This window comes from Apteryx mantelli, chromosome 13 (genome assembly GCF_036417845.1).
Source record: "Apteryx mantelli isolate bAptMan1 chromosome 13, bAptMan1.hap1, whole genome shotgun sequence".
In the NCBI taxonomy this organism is placed as follows: domain Eukaryota; kingdom Metazoa; phylum Chordata; class Aves; order Apterygiformes; family Apterygidae; genus Apteryx; species Apteryx mantelli.
This window is the reverse complement of record NC_089990.1, coordinates 12,430,680-12,437,670: the sequence shown is the minus strand read 5'-3', so window position 1 is coordinate 12,437,670 and position 6,991 is coordinate 12,430,680. Positions and strand designations below refer to the sequence as shown.

The following is a 6,991-nucleotide window of genomic DNA, read 5'->3' as shown; positions in this document are numbered from 1 at the left end:
TACATGATTTCCAAATTGTTCACTGAAAGGTAGGTAGTTATGCAGTACCAGCTTGTATTCTTGCATAGTTTTCTGTGTGTAAAATGTATGGGTATGCCTAAAGAGCCAAAAGGACCTCTTTGAAAGCAGGTGAAATGCCAGGATGCTTATTGGCTAGTCACAAGTGAAATGTGGCATCTTTGTTTCTATTTGTGCACCTGCAAATAATTACTGTAAAATATGAAAGCATGCAGTGTAACTACGGTTAAATATGTTAAAGTTGACTTTCAGAGCTCATGACTTAATCAAAAGGGAGGAGCAGTTGGCGAGATCACTTGTAAGAAGTTACAGTGCCTGGAGTGCACAGAATTGTCTGTTTGAGGATAGCTAGTAGTGTGTCTTTCAAGGAATGCAGTGAAAGGCTTTTTTTCCTATTGCCGCAGGAAGTTAATCTCATTTTTCCAAAGTTTGAGAAAAGACATGGTAGAAAGCTATACAGTATTTGTCATTGTTTGTGTAGGGGAGGATATCGTTCTGCAAGTCTCAGCTGAGGAACCTCCATAAATGATGCTTAGTTATTATGGTTACGGGATGCATCAGGACTTCTTCCTATTAGAAGGGACTGTGTTTGGTGTCAGTGAGTGCTATCTGCTGTGTTTCAGGAGGTGGTGTACTGTGGGGTGTCAGTTTCATTATCTAGGTTTTCTATTGCATCTGCTTTTTTCTTCCCCTAAAAGTACATAACTATGAAGTGCACAAACTTTTAAAACATGTTTAATGATAGCAAAATATTTAATGATGGCAGAAATGAAATGATGGATGCTGGATGAAGTTTAATTCATCTTCAGCTTCATTATTATATTTTAAAAGGTTTAAGAGTTAGCGGTATTCTATCTAACGAGATGTCTTTCTAATCAGGAAGAAGAATCTCATACCTTTTTGGAACATCAGAATTTGTGAGGGATATGTTTTCAAGACAGGAGTTTTCATGATGGAGGAAGTAGTGGTTGGAAAAACTATGATTGTAGTTTGTTATTATCAACTAAGTTACAAATACAGGGAAAGTGTAGAGGACTTGTGCAGACTAGTATGATCTTCTGTGGATGGTCTTGCTTTTTGTGATATCTAGATGGGGAAACTGAGTTGTTAAGTTTAACCTACTGGTTACAGGCAACCTTGTCCAATGCAAAGTCTCAAAATGATTATTGAGGCTTGTGCGTGACTGATAGTTACCACTTTTACTTGATTGACTTATTAAACTATTTCAAACATTTCTTTCTTTATATTAATTGTTTGTTTCTTCTCCAGGGACAACAAAACCTAGCTAAGAAGAAAACTTGTGGAAACAAGGTCTGTCCGAGCGAGAAGCAACCTTGAGATTTAACCCACTTAGTATTAAGGTTTGCTACCCATATGTTGTTAAATTTCAAACAGTGTTGAAAAATGAATCTGTTGGACTTGCTGCTTGAGCAGTGGTTTTAAAATTCAGTAGCTTCTGGCAATGGGAGTAAGGACGTAATATGTATGGACAGAAAGGAGAAGGAATCAACAGAAAAAGGCCTGTGGAATGTATTGCAGATGTGACCTTGCAGAGGCTGGGAAAGAAAGGACAGAGAAGCTGGGGATAGGGAAGGGAAAATAAAGTAATGTTGAGGCAGCTGAACAAGGAGCAGCTTAGAGAAGTGGTAGTATATACAGTGCTCTTACTTTGTGTGTGGTGTTCAAGTAATTTTGGATATTTTTATGCTTCATTTAAATAAGTGTACATCCAACAGGAGATAAGCCTCAGGTAGAGCCTTCATTGTTTTTCTCTGCAGATGTGTTTTCTGAGTAGATCTGAAATTCCATATTAATAGCAAGTGGTTGTTCAGTGTTCTTGGCATAAACTTTTACTAGGAAATGCATTTTAAATCTTGTAAAACGTAAGAAGTTTCAACTGATTCCTGATTTTGAGGCACAGTTCCTAGACTCTTTCAGTGCAGTTTCCCAGTAAATATTTAATATTAGACAGAACTTGTGATGGATAGTTTATTGATGCAATGGAAGTGTCACAATTCTAAAAATACATGAAGTCAAATCACGGTAAAATTCTTGTATCCCAGTACTTCCACAGGTTCCCTGCTCTGTATATTCTGTTCCCTGGCTTCTCTACCTCTGTCCTGCCTAGCTCCTTCCACCTGAGCTGGCAGCAGACAGCTTTCTGCTACCCAAATTGATGCAGCCTCCAGGATGGGATGAAGTGCTCTGCAGACAGGTGCCATTTATTCAGTTCTTTCAAGGCTGGTAAGTTCCTAGGTGGTGGTAGGAAGCTAGTGAAGGAGAGAGACCTGTAATCCTTGGAATTCTTTTGAGTAGAATGTTTAATAGAACAATAAAAGTTGGTGGTATCATGAAACCTTATTACTTTTCATGAAAACTCTGAATAGCATCTCCCATCACAGTTGTCAATTTATATGATCTTCTGTTCTTTTAAAGGTATTATTCTGTAAACGTGATCATCTTTTATGCATACTTTCTTTCCTTACCAAAGGTTATTTATCTTTCCTTTCGCCCCATTTTCAAAAAGGGGCTTTGAGCTGTTTTGTTGAAAAGGCAAACACCCCCTCCCTGTCAAATTGTTACATAATCTGTCAGTTCAGCACCACTAATACGATGAATTACCTTACCAGGCGTATGATAGTGATATGATGACACTCCAAAATATTGCCAGCCAGGGAGGGCGACCTGTATTGCAGAGCTGTTCTCTACCTGGAAGTACAACAGTAAGGTAGCGGCAGCTGTTCTTGACCACGTGTCTGACTGCCAGTAGGATGCTGTATGTGATGTATAAGCACATCGTGCTTCATCGGGCAAGCGGCAGGTTTCACAGTGTGCAGAAGGGTTGCTTAAAAATGTCTGATTTGTTTACTGCATTTTTTGAGTGATGGACCAAGAACTCCTAAAAGCCAGAGGTGGTTAAAAATGATTCATGTCTTGATCATTATCTGTATTTTTTTCTTCAGATTTGAAATGCCCACAAGTAAAGGTAATAAAATTGGGAAAGTAATTGTGAGAAGATGGAGCAACATCAGCCCGGTACTCTTAAGGCAGAGGTAAGTTACCCTGATGTACTACTCAAAGCCTATATTGATTCTTCACACAGAATACTAGAGGTGTCAATAACTTTTAAACGAGGACTGTATTTGGCTTATATTTCTTTTACAGCTGAGGTGTAAAGAAACTGAGTTTCTTTACACATTGAGTCGCATGGATGAGTCAGTAACAGAAGCTAGAAGACAACAAATTTTCTCCCTACTTCAGTGTAAAAACAAGAAACTGTGTATGCTACCCCTTATAAAAAAAGGGAGGGGGGGATTATGTGTATCATGGTGAGGTGAATCTACCCCCTTAAGCAGTTATGGAAAGGAATATAAAAGCAACTTAAAAATAATGACCAATGAAAGTCCAAATAATTCATCTTGAACTAAGGACTCAGTTTTCCAAGTATTACCCTCGCTTCAGATAGTTAGGGTTTATTTAATAAAAACTAATGATAAAGACATAGCCTGATATGGCAGTACATATGTTGTTGTTCACCACTGAAGTAAATGCTGTCTTTGATTTGTATGATTTCTTCCTGAGAAAATTGAGAAATCTCAGTGGACTGTTACATTTGAAAAATGCTTGCAAGATTCCCCAGCCGGGGAAAAAAAGTAAATTGTGTTGGCCTGTAACCACGTGAACAGAACTGAAATGCGACATGGTAAATAATAAAATTCTATAAGCAAAGGTGGAAAAAATCTAAAGTAGAAAGCAAAAAGAATCATACTCATATATTTCTTTGGGAACAACGTTGGAAGAGATATAAAAACTCTTGTAAGCAGAATCAGCACGTGGCCAGTATAAAACACAATCTGTATTTTTGAACATAGTACTGCTACTAAAATAAGGCGACTAGTGACTGCTCTGTTGAAGAGGATGTACTGGAATGGTGGCATTTTGTTGACAAATAGCTATCAGATTCTTTCCATGTAAATTGTTTCACAATTTATTGATTTATTGATACTGATTTTACTACTTTAACCACATAAGCAAGGAAAAAATGCTAAGCTTGATGTGACAGTTTTAGTTGTGCATTAGTAAATAGAAATAATTTAATGTTAAATTTGGAAAATGATGGATTAAATGAGACACTGGAATAATTTTTCCGTATAAAACAACTCAGCAACTACAGATAGATTTAATTTTAAAAGTTTCAAGTGAGGATAACTTCTGTCCAAAGAATGTCATAATTAAACGTAAACATATACTTTTTATACTGTTGTTTTATATATTTTGAAATTGCATATTTAAAAACAAACTGTAAAAAAAAAAAAAAAAAACCTGCCAGGTACTTAAACTCACTTTTATTACAAAATGTGCAGTATAGTAGTGTAATAGTAACTTTGTTCCTGGGAAGAGCTATGACTATTTTAATTAGAAAAATATGAGCAAATTACCATCACTTAAAATGTGAAAAGTCTTTGAATTTTGTAATATTTTCATCTTAAATTTGTTGAGAGAAAATTATCTCACTTTTACCTTTTCTACTGTAACAGCAGAAAAAACAGTTCAGTGGGTAATGCTTTTGCTTTTTTAAACACCAAAGATGTTGGAGATGCTATTTTTATGCATCAGCTTTTGGTATTTTATGTGGTTTGTTTATTTATTTTACTGTAGTAAAAGGAAGGAGGGAAAGAGAAAGGAAAAATTCTAGCTACACAGCAATGAAGACTGAAATAAGTGAGCTATTGTCATGTGGGTACTGATCATTCCTCAGTAGATCTGCTAGAGGCAACATACTAGAACTGACAAAATTATCCTCTTTTTATTTTATGCTAAAAATATTTTAAAGGTAATATATTTTAAAGTAAGAGATTGTTCAGAGGCCATTAAAAAGATTTGTTTAATTGCAAGAAACATCTACCCAAACTTTAGCACATTTACTTTTGTTATGGAGCAGTTGAAAAATAAATTGTCACTTTCACTGTAAGTATCCTGGTCAGATTTGCTATCATCATTTGTGTGCTGTTTCCATAATGATTTCCTTTTAGTCAGGTAGGTAGGTAGTTATTTTTAGCCAATTTCCATATTTTTTTCCATCATACAAAATACTTGGTTCTTCTTTTCAGCTAAACATACCATGCCTGTACAGGAGATGAATGGCATTTCACAACCGGGGTAGTAGGAAGTTTCTTTATATATTTTGTGATCCAAATACTTTGAGGAGGAATTCATCTGTTTTTACCTACAAGGTTTTTCACCTCTTAGTTTCAGACTAATTTTATATATGAGCTTTTCAGAAATTGCCTATACTAAGTTTTGTATTTCTTAGATAATTTTGAGTCCTATAATATACTGCTCTGAGCAAAGGCTCAATTAGAAAAGATTTTGGTTTTCTTGGGGGGGGGGGAGAGGAGGAGTTCTTGGCTTTCATCCAAGAACTATATGCACTACATGGTAGAATGCACCTTTTCAGTAATACCTACCTGAAATCAAGACAAAAAATTCTCTAAAGAAGTATACTATTTGTAATTTCAATGATAACTGATTTAGAGATGAGAATAAAGTGTTTCTGTAAACTCTAGCAGAAAAAGTTATGTAAATCACTTCTAGTTCAACAGAAAAGAAGCAACAGATAAGACTGCAGCTAGTGAGATGTATTTTTATAATAAAAGATAAGAATGTTAAATTTGCTTTTTAGATAAAACTGGTTTGAAAACAAAACCAACCCCCAACTGATCAGCTCCTAGTCTAGTTCTGCTTTTTGACTAGGGTCTATTGCTTCATTGTTAGTTGTGAGTGAAATATGTTGCTATGCCAGAGCTGTATCATTTACTGTACATGTACCAAGCCTTAGAACAGCTCATCCTAGCTACATAATAACAGTATCGACCTCTGTGTCTTCCTGTTTGGCAAACCAGGCGTTTTTAATAGTATGTTTTGCATTTCTCCAAGTATGGGAGACAGTCAGGTGTGTTTTAAGTATCATACTACCAACTGTATTTGCAAGACAGTTCATTTGCCTAATCATGGCCTTTTCCATGAAATTACAACACAACAAAGACCCAACAGTTCTGAATGTATTCAGAGCCTGCATCTGCCTGTCCTTTGAGGGCATTTACTGTTTGTTTGCATCATGCTATTATACATCTTAGTCATAAAGAGTTAAAAGAAAATAGTGGTTTAGCATTACTTGATGGAAGAGTTAGTAAATTTCATGTACAACCCTTGCAATAGCTGAAATAAATGAGTGCAAAGTAAATATGGCCATTAGTAACTGCTGTTTCTACTCTTCACAGCTTCTTCTGAACTGTTTGTGTAATGTTTCCAACCAGTCACGCCCAGCAGAGATCACAGCAAAGACAACAGTAAGTCAGCAGTTACTTTGTCTCGCCTTTACACCAGATAACTGCACTAATCATGATATTTTAACTATGCCATTAAAAAAAAAAAGTGATTTATTTTTCACCCCATCTTTCTTATGTTTGAGCCACAAAAGTGGAAGGGTCATTAGACAGTGTAACTAACATTATTTATTAGGTTGGAATATACTTTGAAAATAACATGTCATCAGTTGTGATTTTTTTGTGTGTGTGTATTCACATGATGCTAATATATGAAGTCATTTTAGAATCTATATTTCATAACTAGACTTACAATTATTGGTTTCAGTGGGGCAAGCTACTCTTCACTCAACTGAGGATGTTTTATAAATGTTTTATTTTTCATTAATTCAAATCTCTTTTGATAGAGCTAGACTAAACTGGTGGTATTTTAATGGTGCACACTCTTACTTCACACATGAAACTGCAGGCTGATCTTAGGCTGGATGTACTCAAGCAGCAGTAAAAGGAGCAGGATTTATGTTTGTCTCCTTATGCCAATTACAAAGGGCATGATGCCATATTTGTCTTCACAGCATCAAACTGACTGGAAGACTCAAGTCTAGCCAAATACTATTCTTTTGCTTGTAAAGAGTCATGCAGAGAAA

The 6,991-nt window shown here is 35.7% G+C and overlaps 1 long non-coding RNA gene across 1 annotated transcript in view; it reads left to right on the top strand.

The window, feature by feature from the left end:
* Positions 1-813: 813 nt before the first annotated feature.
* LOC106487591 (uncharacterized) overlaps positions 814-6,991 on the top strand; it is a 7,275-nt gene continuing 1,097 nt past the window's right edge. Inside the window, exons 1-2 of the long non-coding RNA XR_001293093.2 lie at positions 814-3,071; positions 6,300-6,368. This is a non-coding gene — a long non-coding RNA (uncharacterized lncRNA). The remainder of the gene's footprint in view (positions 3,072-6,299; positions 6,369-6,991) is intronic.